Source organism: Psammomys obesus, unplaced genomic scaffold (genome assembly GCF_907164565.1).
Source record: "Psammomys obesus unplaced genomic scaffold, mPsaObe1.curated_primary_1811, whole genome shotgun sequence".
Classification (NCBI taxonomy): Eukaryota; Metazoa; Chordata; class Mammalia; order Rodentia; family Muridae; genus Psammomys; species Psammomys obesus.
Genome location: NW_026585895.1, coordinates 18,484,874 through 18,502,293, shown reverse-complemented (window position 1 = coordinate 18,502,293; position 17,420 = coordinate 18,484,874). Strand labels below are relative to the sequence as shown.

At 38.0% G+C, this 17,420-nt stretch overlaps 1 protein-coding gene across 1 annotated transcript in view; it reads left to right on the top strand.

Moving 5' to 3' along the window:
* The first annotated feature begins 3,341 nt into the window (after positions 1–3,341).
* LOC129671295 (sodium channel protein type 2 subunit alpha-like) overlaps positions 3,342–17,420 on the top strand; it is a 130,206-nt gene continuing 116,127 nt past the window's right edge. Inside the window, exon 1 of the mRNA XM_055600093.1 lies at positions 3,342–3,554. The gene's annotated coding sequence lies outside the window, so the exon portion shown is untranslated. The remainder of the gene's footprint in view (positions 3,555–17,420) is intronic.

The following is a 17,420-nucleotide window of genomic DNA, read 5'->3' as shown; positions in this document are numbered from 1 at the left end:
CATTAAGTGGAACTAGTGTGATAAGATTCGTTTCTCTTCCGTATTAAGAGACTTTGAACATAGCAAGAAAAAGCTACTCCTCAGGGCCTAGGAAAAAAAAATGCCTCAGAAGTTAAGAGCCCTTGATACTTTTACAGCGAACCTAAGTTTGGTTAACAGTACCCATAGTTGGCAGCTTCCAACCTCCTGTAACTCTAGCATTTTTCAGATAGGATGCCATTTTCAGACCTTCCTGGGCACCTGCTTTCCTTTTCTGACCTTCCTGGGCACCTGCATTCATGTGTACATACTCACACACAGGCACACCGCAGACACATAATTTAAAAATAAATAAATAAATCTGAAAAAAAAATCTTCTTGTATTGAGGAAGTCTGTACTGTTACAATGGTGATGCTATAGGAGAAGCATTACACACGGAATTAAAATTTTCAATCTGTCCTGAGTTGACAATGAAGTATTTAAAAGATGTTAGCATATTTTAACGTGACTAAAACTGTATGAACTAAATCAAGGTTTGGAATTTTTGCATGCATTTTTATCTTCTTGATGCATCTATTTTACATTTGAAAAAGTAAACATCATGGGGTATAAACAAAACTTTGGGTTTCATTACTTTCTGTACCAGGCAACTGATACAATTAGGTGAGGTAGAAATGGCAAAAAAGAAATTAAAAAAAAAATGTCCTGATCAAGATTCAAAATTTACTTGAAGTAATATAAGACTACTCTTTTCCAAATTTTAAAACAATTTTAAAATTAAAGCAAGTGTTTGGCCTTTATAGTTAAAGCAAAGCAGCACAATAGGAAAATACCACTGGGAAATGCCATCATGGGGTTTCTGCTTCTAGCAGAATGAATCTCTAGCTCAACCTGATTTTAGAAAAAAAAAAAAGTGTGCTGGCATATGAATATGTGGATATATACACAATTTTTCTGCATAAATATACAAATACTTAGAGCAGAAGACAATGTTGATATTCAGATATTTTTTAAACAGATGAAATGTTCTAGATGAGATAAAGGTTTCTACATAAAACTAAAGTTGTAACAGTTACCTCAAAATGAGTGTCCCCCTGGGAAAGTGCTGGCAGGAAGTAAGGTTTGCTTAATGCTGTTACCAAGATCTGGCCAGCAGGGCACTGAAAACGACTCAAGAATGTAGAGCTCTAATTTTAAGACAGGTATTATTAAACGAATAAATTTAACAGATAGTGTCTGATGTCCAAATGTGTGTGTGTGCCTGTGAGTGTGTCAGTGTGTATGTGTGTGTATGTGTGTATGTGAATGTGTGTGTGTAAGATTTAAATGTATTTTAGGTAGCTTAATGAAAGTGTGTGCTATTTACTTCACTGGTTTCACACTTTATGACAGGCATATTACAGAGAACATAGAAATTAAACCACCAAGATAAAAGCACTTGTACAATGAAATTACAAAAATGATGCTCAATTTTTTTTTCTGGGACATTTACTAATTCATTATTTGAGCACAATTCATATCTCAGGTATGTATTAAAGACCTAGTATTAACGAAGTGAGCAAATAGAAGTGAGTATAAAGAAATGAAAATATATTGAGTGAGGACAAGACCAACCTCAGATAAGTGAGCAGGGTGTCGACAGTACTGAGTACATGGCTAGTCTTGGGTCTTGATGTGAAGGGCATGAATAGCCACTGGGCTGTTTTAAGGAGCATGTATCCTAACCCACAGTTTATAGGAATCATCCCAGTCACTGCACCACATGACGCCATGGTTATCGAACAGGGAGGGATGTTGAATTTTCAGGAGCTTATGGTGTCACGTCTAATGATACACACAGTTCCATAACAAGGAAGGCATGTACCCCTAAAAAGTAAAGTTTGCTCTGAAAAATATCAGGGCAACGCTTACTTGTTAAGGAAAATATTTAAACAGTTACATAGGTTATTGCCAAATTCTCCTAAGTTTAAATATCAATTAAAAGAACTTTAATGGTATTTTATGTTTGTGGCAGCCCAGCATTTGATCATTACAGATAGAAGAAAGTTTTGAAAGTAAAAGAAAACTTAATGATGATGGTATATATAATCTATGTAATATAACCACAGCACATAGGTAATGAATATAAAGTCATTCCTATTAAATTCATAAATCATTGTGCATGCATACTGTATAAATAAAATCTGGTACAGCTAATTGTGTATTGGATAATGATACTTATTGGGGTGATTTAGGACATTTTTACTTTTAGCTCATGGATTTGTGTGTGTGTGTGTGTGTGTGTGTGTGTGTGTGTGTGCATGTGTGGAAGTTTGTTTCCTTGAGTGGAGTGCTTGTGGAGTCTAGAAAAACACGTCAGATCCCTTGGAGCTTCAATTACAGGCATGGGTGCTTGGAATTAAACTCAGGTCCTCTGAAAGAGCAATGAATGTTCTTAATCTCTGAGACAGCTCTCCAGCTTTAGAAGCTAAAACATTTATCACAGTTTATCAAGATTTTATGTCAGCTAGCGTAAAACAAAACCTAGGACACTCTAAGAGAGCCTGTGATTGGGTTTCAGCACCACGGACAGCAACAAACAGCCACTTGGCTTCCGACTCTGCTTGATGAAATTGGTATTAGGAAAAAGACGAAAGACCTACTTTTTTTTTTTTTTAATTTCAAGTGGTTTATGACCTAGGATTTCATAAACAATTGTATACAGTTAAGTAAGTAAAGTAGTACATATTGAACAGAGCATATACTCAGCAAATTTTTGGGTTTCTGATTTATTTAACAAGTGAATTTTTTTTAATTCTGTTTCTACCCTACTAATGAGACCTAGCTTCACACTACACTACAGCACAATTATCACATTTCAAATTACCTATACAATTTGAAATGTTTCAGACAGTTTGAATTGACTGAGATTTTTGTCTCTACATCACTTCATTTTTCTGTTTGCCACAAAAGTATACATTAAGAAAACATGCTTCTCCACAGAGATGACCAATAATAAGATTAAAAGTTACAATTATTTTTATATAGCAATTTTTAGTAATGTTTTGGAAACTTAGATTTCATTTAAACAAAAAGACAAACAAGTCAAACCCCAAAAGTTGAACTACAATTGCTTAAGTTCAAAGTATAGTGACTTTTAAACGTTTAATTACTAATTAGGGTAGTTGATTTTGAATACATTAGAATTCTGAACATACGCCATGTAATCTTACTTGTCAGATACTTTGCTGAAGAAGCTTGAATTTCAGTGATTCCATTTGTGACCAGAAGATGGAGCTGTCACGCAAGACGCTGCCTCTTCTATTTATTTATTTATTTATTTTAATTTAGCATGCTGTTTTCTAACAGACACTGGGTACCCTCGAGTGAGTGAGTGTCAGAACAGAAAGCTCAGGCAGAAGCAGAAAGGATGCAGTGACCGCCCAGTCTTGTCTTTTCTTCTTTAGTAAGGATACTGCACACGTTAAGATTTTACTTTCTGCTGTAGGCTGAATTGAAGAGACCTGCCTTGGAGACTGTTACATTCAACACGCACATGGATTCTGTGCTATGAGTACCATTCCCTTTATTCCAGGTAAGCAAGCATGATTCTATTTTTATCGCGTCTGTGAATCACTATTCTGCCAAATGATGGCATTTAAAATGAGATGTGCTTTGTAATGTTGTATTCAGACCCAAAAGGTTCAAATGCTCTAATTCTGGCTGTTCTGCATTTCAAAATCTCCCTATGCTAAAATGATCACTGGCTGTGCCATGTTGTATTTTAACATTTCTTCGGCTTCACAGCCTTTCATGTCTGTGGCTGTATTTGTTTAAACTTTGAAAGGTAAATCTTTCAGAGTGAGGGATGGGCCTTCTCACAAGGGAAATACTGATGCCTAATGCGTTGAACAAGCCGTAGAGATGTAACGAAGCAGATTAACATGGCAGTGGCTCTTACAGAGCCCACGGCTGAGCCCTCTCACCACAGCCCTCAGAGGCACACCAGCATCCTGAGCCCAAGGCCTTTTAAACAATTGCTGCTGCTATGATGCTGGTATTCTTTATATTTTCATCTTAACCTTTAAGAATGGTATGTAAGTCACTTCTAGCCCACGAGTGAAGATTGATGTAATGTGTTTAATAGACTCCGAGTGACAGCATTGAACTCCCCCTCCCCCCTGGATGAGGACAACAGTGAAAACTAATTAATTGCTGGGGAAAATGGATTATCCTTATTTGTGAATGAGAAAAAAAAGACAGTGAGCATTTAGAATAGTTCATAAAAAAAAAGAATAGTTCATATTGTGGAAAGTGTTCGCATTTTAAACAATTTTTAGGTCATGTGATGTTAGCTGTGCTAAAGAGTGGAATGACTCAGGAGGTGGAAATGGCATGCAACAACCTTCTTTTTTCTCATGATTCTTATGATTTCCCATAAAGGTTCTTCTTGTGATTATCAGTATAATCAGAAACTGAAATATAGACATGCCATATCCAAAAGCCATTGGTTATCATTTGGCTCAACATTTGGCTTGATTTTAATAAAATTTTAAAATATATAAAAATATTTTTTGTAAGCTTGTTAATTGCTTCACTCCCTCCTGAGGAAAAGTGTGTGTGTGTGTGTGTGTGTGTGTGTGTGTGTGTGTGTAGGTGGCAGGCAGTGGGGGTGCGTGCATTCGGGCTGTTTCTATCTCAGTCATCATTTTCCTATAAAAAGGTAGTTATGCTATATCTGAGATGGTGAGAGCTCTGGGTTTTCTGGGATGTTTAGGAATACTGGAAAAAAAGACCATTTGAATATGTACAATCTAAGAAGAGGTTTCAGTTATGCATAGCTCAACATATAGGATGATTTTTAGAATCATGTCTTTTCATTTGGCATGTACCGTTTTCCATTTAGAGAAGAGCAACAGTAACTGAGGGGTTACATGGGTTTTATATCTGGTGGATTTTTACCGTCAAAGTCCATGTCAGATTAAAAGCAGCAAGCAAGGCTAGTACCCTGATTGGCAGTTTCCTGTATCCTTTGCAGCAATTATGTCCACTGTCAACATATCCAAATGGCAGATTACAGGTGTGCTGATATTGATTCTGGGTGTTGTTGATCAATTCTGTAAAATAGTTTCTTTCCATGTATATTGCTCAGAGGATTAGCATACACAGGGCTAAATTTTCTCAAGGGTCTTTCCAAAAGCCACACACACACACACACACACACACACACACACACACACACACCAAAAAACAAAACAAAACAAAAAAACCCAGCTCAATTAAAGTTATGGTGATACAATTCCTTAAATTTGTGTTTTTATTTGAGATTAGATAAACTGTCTGCCTTGTGCCCATGAATGGCATAGACAGCCTTATAAAAGCTCATTATTCTACTTCTTTCTATCTTATAGAATAATCTGCATATATATAGAGAGTAATTTGTGGCTAATTATATGGTACTGGGTACAGAGTGTATACTACTTCTTCAGTATCTGGAGAAAAGAAGGATTAGCTTGTGTCATTTCTACATAAATATTTGTGGAATACCATGCCTTTACCTAGGAATGGTTCATGGTAGGGACTGAAAAGTCATTACAGGGACAGAAGAGATGGCTCAGTGGCTGTCTAACAGTACTGTCCTTGCAGAGGGACCTGCGTTCAGTTCTTAGCACCCACTCTGGGCAGCTAACAATCCTCTATAACTGCAGTTCCAAAGTATCCAATACCCTCCTCTGCACTCGTTGAATACTGCATTCACATGCCATGTCCATACAGACATATATGTAATTTAAAAATAAAGCAAACCTTTAAAAAAGAAAAAAAAATAATTCCTCCTGCAGATATGACATTTTCTTCTGTCTTCTGTGGGACACCTTCCCCTCACACACCATATGCTCACACATACCCTCACCCACACACTGACACACATATACACATTTTCTAAAACCCTTAAATAAGTATCAAATGGAAATACACATGGGCTGATACTGTCATTGATTAACATATTAAAAACACACACAAAAAAAAACAACATGAAGAGAAGGGGAAAGTGAGAGGGACTGGGATGTGAAGGCCCATTTTATGTTAGGCACAGTGTAACAACTTGGGTTCAGAGTTTATGATGATAGAAATCTTAGGGACAATTCATTTAAAGGGGATTCGAAAATTAGATCTTTAAAAAAAACTTAAGTATAACTTAACAAGAATATAGATTTGATTATTTTAGGCACAGAGGTGAGGTAAAGGAAGGAATTAAATCCTGATTTAACAGGAAAATTACGGGAAATGAACAATAATCCAATACAATTGTAGCTTTTCGTTTGCTATTTGATTTTGTTGCTGTTTTCCTCTGGGCTACTAAAAGTAAAGTGAGAAATTTGGTTTTCAGTGTTAAGTAGTCACCATATCCAACCATGCTCACTTGATGTCTAGAGATTAGATTACACGCTACGGCTGAACTCGTGAATCTTCATGAAGTCCTGGGGATCGTTTCGCAAATTGCTGGGAATAGAAGCGCAGCTAAATAACTGGGGCGTTATCCTCAGGGTTGGAGAGTGAAAGGAATCTAGAAAGGACATCATTATAGGAAGTGATAGGAGAGTTTAGATGATGGTAAAAGTCAGAGCAGATGAACTGTATTTCTGAACAAGGACTGGAAATAGTGGAAGCGGTTAGTTGGCAAGGCAGAAGGATGGAAACAATGGACTTAGTTCTGATTAGTAAGTCTTCGCTGGACATTGGGACATTAGTAAACTGGCAGTGACCGGAGGCTCTGAGGACTAACTGAGGAATGAGACACTTGAGAAGTCTGTTTAAATATTAGGGAATTGGCAAGGCAAAGTTAAGTTGATGTTCTATATATGTTATATAGAGAAGGGTACCCTTGTGGAAATTTTCATTTCAGTTAGGATCAGAGAAAATTAAGTCTCAAAGTCACTGAAGAAGAACTGAGGAGGGAAACAATTATGGTGTTAGAAGAGACAGGAAGACACAGGTTCAATGTCTTTTTAAAACATGGGACCAAAAGGCTAGAGAGATTGTTCTATGTGTAGGGGCTCTGGCTGTTCTTCCAGAGGACCTAGCTTGCATTCCTGGCACATACATGGCAACTCACAACTCTTTATAACTCCAATTCCAGGAGATTCACCATCTTCTTCTGGTTTCTGTGGGTACTGGGTACACATGCTGGACAGACATACATACAGGCAAAACCACCCATCCCCATAAAATTAAAAAATAAACAAGCTAAAAAAAAACCCTATATGACCAGAAGATGTGGGTGATACTACAAAATGATGCTGTGTAAGTCACTCTAAGTGACTTGTTCTTGGAAGTTAAGTCCTTGTCTATAAGAGAATAGGTATTCTCTTTAAATCTATTGACTCCTTAGAAAGGACCATTTGTGGCATATGGACTTTCTTGAAGGAATAATTAATCCTCAGCAGCAAAACACTTCCCTGCAGAGCACAGTTTGGCCACATTAATCCTCGAATGAGAGATTAATAACACTGCTTGAGAGCAAGCTCATCATGCATATTTCCATCACCTCACTCTTCAAAACAAATGCCATGTAAAACTTGCTTTTGAGTACTCCAGTTCATACTACCCTACGTGTAGTGTCTTGAATGGGTTATTCTCCGTAGGCTCAGATGTTTGAGCATTTGTTCTCCAGTTGGGGCTGTTACTTGTGGAGGCTTAGGAGGTACAACCTTGTTGGAGGAAATGTGTTCCTGGAGGGAGGCTCTGAATGCTTAAAGACTCGCCGTTTCTAGTTCACCTTCTCCGCATCACACTTGCAGTTCAAGACATGAGCTCTCAGTTGCTGTTACTGCTGCCATGCTTGCCCCCTTGCTGCCTCGATGGTCTCTGACCCTCTAGAACCATAAGCCTGATGAAAATCTTTCCTTTTTTATGTTTTCTTGGCCATGATGTTTTACCACAGCAAGAGAAAAGTAAATAATGCAACACATGAGTATTTTGGGCTAGTTTTCTGGCTTCAGAATGAATTATTCAAGGTCTTTCTTTAATGCGCTCGTTCCATTGGTACTTTAACCAGGATGTGTGTAGAGAGAAAAGAGATTTTGCATATTCGCTGACTTCCTTTACTACCATCTATGAAGCTTCCTACCAGAGATCTTCTGTTCTTTCTGCTGGCAAGCCCAGAATTCTCAGTGTTCTTCCTTAGAGCTGATCTCTAGTCAGCTACAGAATGGCAAAGTGTTGCCTTGAAGATGTTGATGTAGAATTCTATCCTTCATGCTGGAGCTGTGCTCCAAGTTCAGCTAAACATTGGTTCAATAAGATATGGCATCTGGATTCCAGAGCTCACTGTATTCTGTGTGGTCACATTGAGGAGATCAGATGATGATGTCTACAATCAGCCTGGCTACTGAAGACTTTTCTTCCCTCTGGGCTGACCCTGGCAGCACAGTAAAGGCAGCTTCTCATCGTCTTCTGTCTCCCTCTCATCCTGTTCTCCTGAGGACATCCTAGACATCTCTACAAATACAAGAGTTACTTTCTAACTCTTGTAACTAAAAGTATCTTTAGCTCGGATACTTACTTGATAAAATAAGATATAATTCATGTTGCACATGTGGTTTCTAGATAACTTCTTAATAAGTTTAGGTTTTACAGCTATCTAAAGAATTAAAATCCTTGAAGTTTGATATGGCTGTCTTCTTAAAAGAATAGCATGGGCAGTTTGAATGCTTGGATGGTAATGTCACTGTTTGAAATGGACACATAAACTGCAGTTTCATTCCCCTAACATCTGCTGGACACAGGTGGTTGATTCTTGGAAAATGCTTGCATCTGGAAGTTCTGAAATGAGCATTAACCACACAGCAAACCTAAGTGACCATTTCATAGCCTGAAGCATTTTCAAAGGATACCAGTTCTTTGGTTTTGTTATTTACCTTTGTAAAAATCTGTTTTAAAACTTATAACTTTAACCTAGAATCCCTGCACCAATGTAACCCATGGCAGTTTAGTGTCCAAGTGGATTACATAGTAATGGGACGAGGGACTGCCTCTGACCTAATCTGATTGGCCTGCTCTTTGATCACCTCCCCTGAGGGGGGAGCAGCCTTACCAGGCCACAGAAGATGACAATGCAGCCGCTCCTGATGAGATTTGATAGACTAAGATCAGAAGGAAGGAGAGGAGGCCTCCCTTCTCAGTGGACTTGGGGGGGGTGGCATGTGTGAAGAAGGGGAAGGGAGGGTGGAATTGGGAGGGGAGGAGAGAGGGGCTTATGGGGGGATACAATGTGAATAAAGTGTAATTAATAAAAGTTAAAAAAAACCTTATAACTTTAAGATATGTCATCTCAACCAGGCAAACTTAGTAAAAGTCATCTCCATGTATTCTAAAATTTCCAATGAAAACCTTCTGTAACCAAGGCCTCAGAGCTTTCTATATCAGCCCTCTGGCTGCATTCAGATTCTACCATTCGAAAAGCCAAAGGCATGTTATTTTTCCTGATGTCATCACTTTGTTGCATAATTATTACGATTCCTCTTCAATGCACTTTAAATGCCAACAACAGTTTCATGTGAGTTTATTTCAAAGGAAAGCAAATGTATGTCTGTGTGTGTATGTGTGTGTGTGTGTGTGTGTGTGTATATATATATATTATATATATATATATATAATATACCAAAAAGATTTATACACAGACCCTCTATTTTAAGATGCTGTTGGTGTAGAATTTGCAGATGGCTTCTTCACATTCATATCTCTAGAATACGTGCTTGTATTTTTTTTTCTACAAATTTTAAGACAATAAAAGAATTTGTAAAAAAAAAAAAGTATTATTTCCTGATTTTGTCCTAATTATGAATTCTAATATTTAGAATTTAAAAGTGAAAATCACTCAAAATGAAAGGAAAGTGTAATTCTTAACAATGTAACTGCATATTATATTGATTTCAAGCTATCAAAGTTTTATTTACGTTTTGAGGATAAAATTGATTATCTTTTTTTAAATGGTGTAGTTTTTTAAACTTTTATTTTATTGATTACAATTTATTCACTTTAACTCCCTTCCACCTCCCCTCCCAATCCCACTCTCCCTTCCTCTTCTCCACCCATGCCCCTCCCCTAGTCTACTGATAGGGGAGGTCTTCTTCCCCTTCCTTCTGATCTTAGTCTATCAGGTCTCATCAATAGTGGCTGCATTGTCTTCTCTGTGGCCTGGTAAGGCTGCTCCCGCTCACCAGGGGGAGGTGATCAAAGAGCAGGCCGATCAGTTCATATCATAGACAGCCCCTGTTCTCATTACTATGGAACCCATTTGGAGACTGAACTGCTGTGGGCTACATCTGTGCAGGGGCTCTAGATAATATCCATGAATGGTCCTTGGTTAGAGTATCAGTCTCAGAAAAGACCCCTCTGCCCAGATTTTTTGGTTCTGTTGCTCTCCTTGTGGAGCTCGTGTCCTCTCAACCATGTTTGTGGCAGCTTTATTTGTAATAGCCAGAAGCAGGAAACAACCCAGATGCCCCTCAGCTGAAGAATGGATACAGAAATTGTGTTACATCTACACAATGGAATATTACTCAGCAATAAAACACAAGGAAATCATGAAATTTGCAGGCAAATGATGGGAACTGGAATAGATCATCCTGAGTGAGGTATCTCAGAAACAGAAAGACACACAGAGTATATACTCACTTATAAGTGGATATTAGATATATAATATAGGATAATCATACTAAAATCTGTACACCTAAAGAAGCTAATCAAGAAGGAGGACTCTGGATAAGATGTTCAATCCCCATTCAGAAAGGCAAAGAGGATAGACATCAGAAAAGGGAAAAAACAGGGAACAGGACAGGAGCCTGCCACAGAGGGCCTCTGAAAAGCTCTACCCTGCAGGGTATCAGAGCAGATGCTGAGACTTATGGCCAACTTTTGGGCAGAGTGCAGGGAATCTTATGAAAGAAGTGGGAAATAGTAAGACCTGGAAAATTGATTATCTTTCTTTCTATTTTTCGTTTTTGTGAGACAGGGTTTCTCTGTGTAGTCTTGACTGTCCTGGACTTGTTTTATAGACTAGAGTGCACTCAAGCTCACATTGACCCACCTGCCTCTGCCTCCCTGAGTGCTGGGATTATAGGCCTGCTCCACCGTGCCCCACCAAAACTGATTATTATTGGCAATAGAGTGGTGTTTACTGAAATACTGTTTTAATGTAGGGAAAAATCACTTGATTCAAGAGTAAAAAAAGTCTTATTAAAACTGGAAAGTAAATTCATTTTCTTTGCTCTCTGCAGCAGTAACACAACAATGCCATCTTTCTTTATAACTCAAAGCTGTAAAATATCTCAGTATAATTTCACTAATACTTTCAATTAAGCCCTTTGCCATGAAGATAACATCATTACACATTGCTAATATGGCCAGTTTCTAAATTTAATTTCTGAAACTTTCAGGAAATTTAGGAGGCAAGCATATCTCTAATTTTTAAAATTTTGTTTTGATTATTTTTGAAACAGGGCTTAACTGTATAGTCCTGGCTGGCCTGGAATTTACAGAGATCTACCTGTCTCTGCTTCCCCACTGCTGGGGTTTGAGGTGTGTGCCGCCATTCCTGGCCTTGAGGTAAACACATTTCAATCTGTTTTCTGTGTCAGAATGTGGCAAAAGAATTTTGAAGGTTAGAAAGAAAATATCCATTTTAGTATATTATTTAAAGTTGCTAGAAGATAAAGTTGTGATGGAATAAAATGATCTGAGGGGAAAAAAATCACCCCAAGAAGTGCTATCCATTTCAATTACTATGACACTGTTTGAGATTCTGTTTAGATGCTGGTGTCTAGAATTGGCTGAGATTTTGTGGTTTCCATGTGAGCATGCCTAGAAGGTTGTAGTGGATAAGTGTAATTGTGTGATTGTGTAATTTTACCCTACCTGCATCATTTTTTTTCTCCACTTAGTAATTTTTGTTCTTTTATTTTATTTTATTTTTCTTATTAGTTACATTTTGTTAACTCTGTGTCCCAGCTGTATCCTGCTCCCTCATTCCCTCCCGAACCCCACACTCCCTCCCTGGTCTCCTCCCTGCCCCTTTCCAAATCCACTGATCCCCTTTCATTTGACCCTGTTTTATCAGGTATCTTCAGGGCTGGCTGCAAAGTCCTCCTCTGTGGCCTAACAGGACTGCTCCTCCCCTGGGGGGGGATGGGGAGGTCAAAGAGCCTGCCCACATCTTGAGTTGGCAGATATATATGCGAGAACAACGATAGAATAACAGAATTCTTTTTTTTTCCCTATATCTCTTTTTTTTTTCTTAATGAAGCTTACAAGAGGACTTAGTTGGACTGTTATAACAAAGGAGAGACTTTATAAGATTATTTAAGATAAAATCAACAGCATTTCCTTTCTCTGAATAATCGAAGTCAAGATGTGAAATATCTAAGACATGAGGCTTGCCATCAAGGGAGGGTACTGATGATTTGGTCTATCCCTTAGCTTTATATTACTAGCTTACGGTGGTTTTCTCTTTTTCCATGTATCTTACGAACTAAAAACTTGAGAGGGTTTAGAGTGAACAAAGACTTGAGAAGAGAAGCCATATCTACAGATACTGACAGGCAGTTTAGAATTTCAGTACTGAAATATTGCAGATCCAGAGGCTAATTGCTTATCTTGGGCTAGTTCTGGCCCTCTGGGTCAGCCATTCTTTGCCAGCCTCTGTGCCAGAACTAACATCTTGTGACTGCTAGATAAAAGCAGTTTTAAAATCTATTAACTTAGTTAACCACTAGCTTCCACCAACCCCAAAATTATCTTATCAGATATCATGTTGGGCAACTCACTGTAACGGCCTCTCGGATGGCCGCCAATGTATTTTAAATTTATCTTGATTAATGATTTTCTCTGTTCTGTGAAAATATAAAACTTCATGAAACTGCTTCTTCTGTAAAACATGGAACTTGAGGTAACTTAAATCTCTGTTCCCAGGCCACGGTCACTCAAAATGTCTCCAAATTAACATGTTCCCAAGAAGAAAGGGTGTAAATCAAATCGGGATTGGTTATGGCAAACTGGTGATATATATTGCCTTATTTTTATAGACTAAGAAAGGAAAGGCAAAAGAGGGTTCTACAGTGTCTTGTATTGAATCAGTGCACCCAGTTCAATTATTCACGATTTTAGTCCCTACGTGTCAGAAAGTTTAAATGTAAAGTGACTCATCATTTAGATAAAGACCATTCAGACAATCTGTCAAAATCCAGAGTGATACTTCAGTCCTTAGTTATGTCACAAAAAATGGTACAATTCTGTAGATTTTTTAGACTAACTTCCTATAGAAGAGAATTCTGTACAAAATAATAGTTAGTAAATCATTCTGACTGTGGAGCTTCACCCAGAATAAATAAGTCACAGGAAATCATTCTCCACTTGGTATACATTGTCCACAGGCCTTTGGGGAAGAGTCTGTAATGGCGGCTTCTGGTACCAGCTCTATGGCCCTTGGCCAAAAGTTCCCTAGATATCCAGTAATTCTTTTTCCAGCATATTTAAGATGAAATAAGTCTACTAATGTGAAAATAGCAATTCACAGAAATGTTTTCAGAATTTTTTTCTTTCTCTAGACTGACTGATTTTATGTGTATGAGTATTTGCAGAACGTATTTCTGTCTACCGTATGCACACAGTGCCTACAGAGGCCAGAAGAAGGTGACAGATCTCCTGGAGATGGAGTGACTGAATATACGGAGCCGCCATTCTGGTGCTGGGAACTAGTCCCGAGTCCTCTACAAAAGCATCATATGCCTTTATTTGCTAAGCTCTCTCTCCAACCCCCACACTTTTTAGATAGGGCAACCTGATGAACTAAATAATTTAAATCGAAAGTTTTTAAATACAAATCTAAGTTTATAACTGTTATGGAAACCTCCATATACAGAAATAATAAGAGAGTTAAAAATGTAAGTGACAAACATGAACTCTGATCCAGTGATATGGGCAGCCAGAAGAAGTATATCATATGTAGAAAGAAGGGTTCCAGGGCCCTGAGCCATTTTGCTGTTTAATTTAATTAATTTAAGTAGGAAAATGGGCCTCATGGGTGTTTTGTGTGCTTCATATTCTTAGACCAGCACAATTATTTACTGTTTTAATTTTTAAAAACCTTCAGGATTTAATCAAAATTGCCCAACTGATTCTCTTAAAGAGTCTAAATTTGTGGTATTATTTTAAATCTCAGCTTAGATACTTGTTTTTGATAAGTAGAAAACAAAACTTTCCTTGGGCAGGCAAGATGGCTCAGTTGGTAAAGACACCTGCCACCAAGCCTGACCACCTGAGTCCAATCCTGAGGACCCCACGGGAGGATAGAATGGACTCCTGACCTCCGTATCCACACTGTAGTGCACACTGGCCTCTGACACACAATAATTAAAAAAAAAATTAAGAAAGTATACCAAGTTTCCTTGTGTGAGTCAGTCTCTCCTCTCTGTGTGTATGTGTGTAGGTCAGAGGTCAATAACAAAGTCCTTCCCTCAGTCTTTCTCTACCTTATTCCTTGAGGCAGACTCGCTCATTGAGTCTGGAGTCCAGCACCTCTGCTAGCGTGGCTGGGCAGTGTGTCTCAGGGGTTCTTCTGCTTTTACCTTCCCAGTGCTGTGTGGCCATGCCCAGCTTTCTCATGTGAATATTTGGGATCAAACTCCAATACTCCTGCCTGTGCATTTTACTTGCCAACCCCAGAAAATACATCATTTTCCATATCAACATATACTGAAAAGTGTCCATTGAATGTATTTCCATACCTTATAAACTTCAGAGTGTTCAGAAGTTCTTTTTTTTTTTTTGTAAATGAACAAAATTATATGAAACTCAAATATTACTTCCTTTATAAGGTTCTCTGTTCTGTGTAAAATAAGCATTCATCACCCTAACTAGCTCTATACTTGTTATAATATGGATTAGACATCTGTGCACCTGGGTTATCATCTCCCAAATGAAAATCTGAACATTAGTGAGACAGATATTAAACCTTATGTTTCTACCAAGGTGCCAAAACCCAACACACACCGCTGTGTCAGCTGACATTCACATTCGGATGACTGTGAGGGATGCCTGCTATAAGCGTTAAGAGGAGGAATGAGTTCTTCCAGCTTAGAATGTCAGAGGTCTCTGTCTCTGCTGACAGGGAAGGTGTGGCAGAACAGTGCCCAACCCAGAGCATCCAGGGAGCACAACACTACAGCAGCATGATGGTGGAGAGACAAGGTAGAACCTCCAGAGACGCTCCACAGAGAGCTGCTTCTTCTAGCCAGGCCTTCCCTTTGAAAAGAGTGGTCCTTTCAAATCTTTAATCCATCAGTGCATTAAACAACTCATTAGGTCAGGGCCCCCGTTATCCGATTGATCGACTCTGGCAGCGCTCTCATGGGCACGTTGAGGGGTGCTTCACAGGTCTCAGCAGTATTGCTCAGTTCAATCAAGATGACAATGAGGATTACTAACCGCAGCTGGCTCCCATGGGAGGGCATCGCTGTGTCTGCCGATTGAAGCACTATTGGAAGCTTCAACCCAGACACTATTTGAAATGTCTTGTTTGTGCAGCGTAAATGTGTCCTGCTTCTAGTAGCTTACTAAAATGAGTCACAGTGAGTTCTTTTCACTGATATGCTTTTAATAGCCTTTTAATTTGATTTTATTTTCAGTTTATTTTCTGTTGATCTGTGCAGTGAAACAAACATACTATCTATGAAACTGTCAGAAGAAACTAATATTTATAATTTTATTATTATCTGTCTTTCTCTTGAGTGTGCACATGTTCTCTGGAATTTTCTGAGTCCATAATACAGTAACTTTTACACTCAGTGTCTTAGTTCAGTTCTTATTGCTATCAGTGACAAAGACCATGACCAAAAGCAATTCTGGAGGAAAGGTGTTTATTTACATATTCGGGGCTATAGCCCAGTGAGGAAATCCCAGGCAGGAACTCAAGGCAGGAACCTACAGCATGAAGTGAAGCAGACGCCATGGAGGAATGCTGCTTCCTGGTTCTCTCTCCGTGACTTACTCACCTGCTTTTTTAGACAATCCAGGATCATCTGCTCAAGGGTGTTACTTCTTACACCGAGTTTTACTCTTCCACATCAATCATTAATCATGAAAATGCCTCATGGACTTGCTGTACTCTCTCAATTGGGATCCCCTCCTCCAAAATGACTCTAGCTTGTGTCAAATTTAAAAACAAAACAAAACAACCTAATCTAGTGCATCAAGTAACAGAATTAATAACACATGTACTCAGTATATATACATATATGTTTATATACACACATATACATATACAGCCTGTATTTCCTCCCATCAAAACTGCAACCTAAACAATACTAAGGCCTAACTTTCACAGGAGGAATGAAATGTAGATTGCAACACTCTTTTACTGCAAAGATTGTGAATTTAGGCCGCATTTTTAAGTCTTTAATTGCAGAATTCAGTCCATACCTTACTTATCTAGACAGTGATCTCGTGTTCTTCTTCATTTTCTCCCACTGTTCTGCTTTCTCTGTCTTTTTTTAGTGTTTGTTGACTCTGTCAAAGGTTTCCTCTCATTGTTCAAAACCACAAAGAAGTATAAAAGACATAAAATATGCTTCAAAAAATTAAGAAAATACATTTGACTACTCCAAGCATTCTATGAGTAGTTTATCAAGTTCTAGGATATCAACATATAATGAGTAGTTTATCAAGTTCTGTGTGAGTTTCAGTGAAAACGTTTTTTGAAATCAGAGAAAATAATCAAGACCCAGTGTTCTTCACAAGTGACAAAGAGATTCTTGACCACTGAATGTAAAATCATTTTAACAATTTTGTTTTTACAGACACCCTTTTTACATAGAATTTCAAGATTTTTAAATGGTTTTTCATTTCAAGTTCCCTTATTGTATTTGGCTATTGTTAGCTTTCTTATGTTCTGGTCGCACATTTTTCCTTGAATTTTTAAGTCAAAACTGACAGATTTTCCATGTTATTGGAAGTTTCACAGGCAAAAATCTTAAGACTCATTCCTGAATTATTGTGTTTACTCTTTTACGGATTTCTTTTGCTCTTGAGTTTATTGGTCCTCATTTAAAACACTTGGGTGTTTGTTTGTTTGTTTGTTTGTTTGTTTGTTTTGAAACAGATGGTTGATGGGTTTTTGCTTTAACCAATTTATTAAAGAATCATATCAGATCAGAGAGTGGTTTGTTGAAAACCACCATTTTGGCTTGCATTTATGTTTGATTTTGATGAGTAGTTAACATTTTAGAGGGTGTTGTACATCTGATTAAAGTATTGTGACCAAAACTCTAGGGTAAAATCTTAAAATGTTTACTTTAAAAGCTTATTTGTTGGCCGAAGATGGCACACCGTTGGTAGAATGCTTGCCTTGCATTTGATCCTCTGCACTGCACACTCAGCGTTGTGACACTTGGCACACACCTCTTAT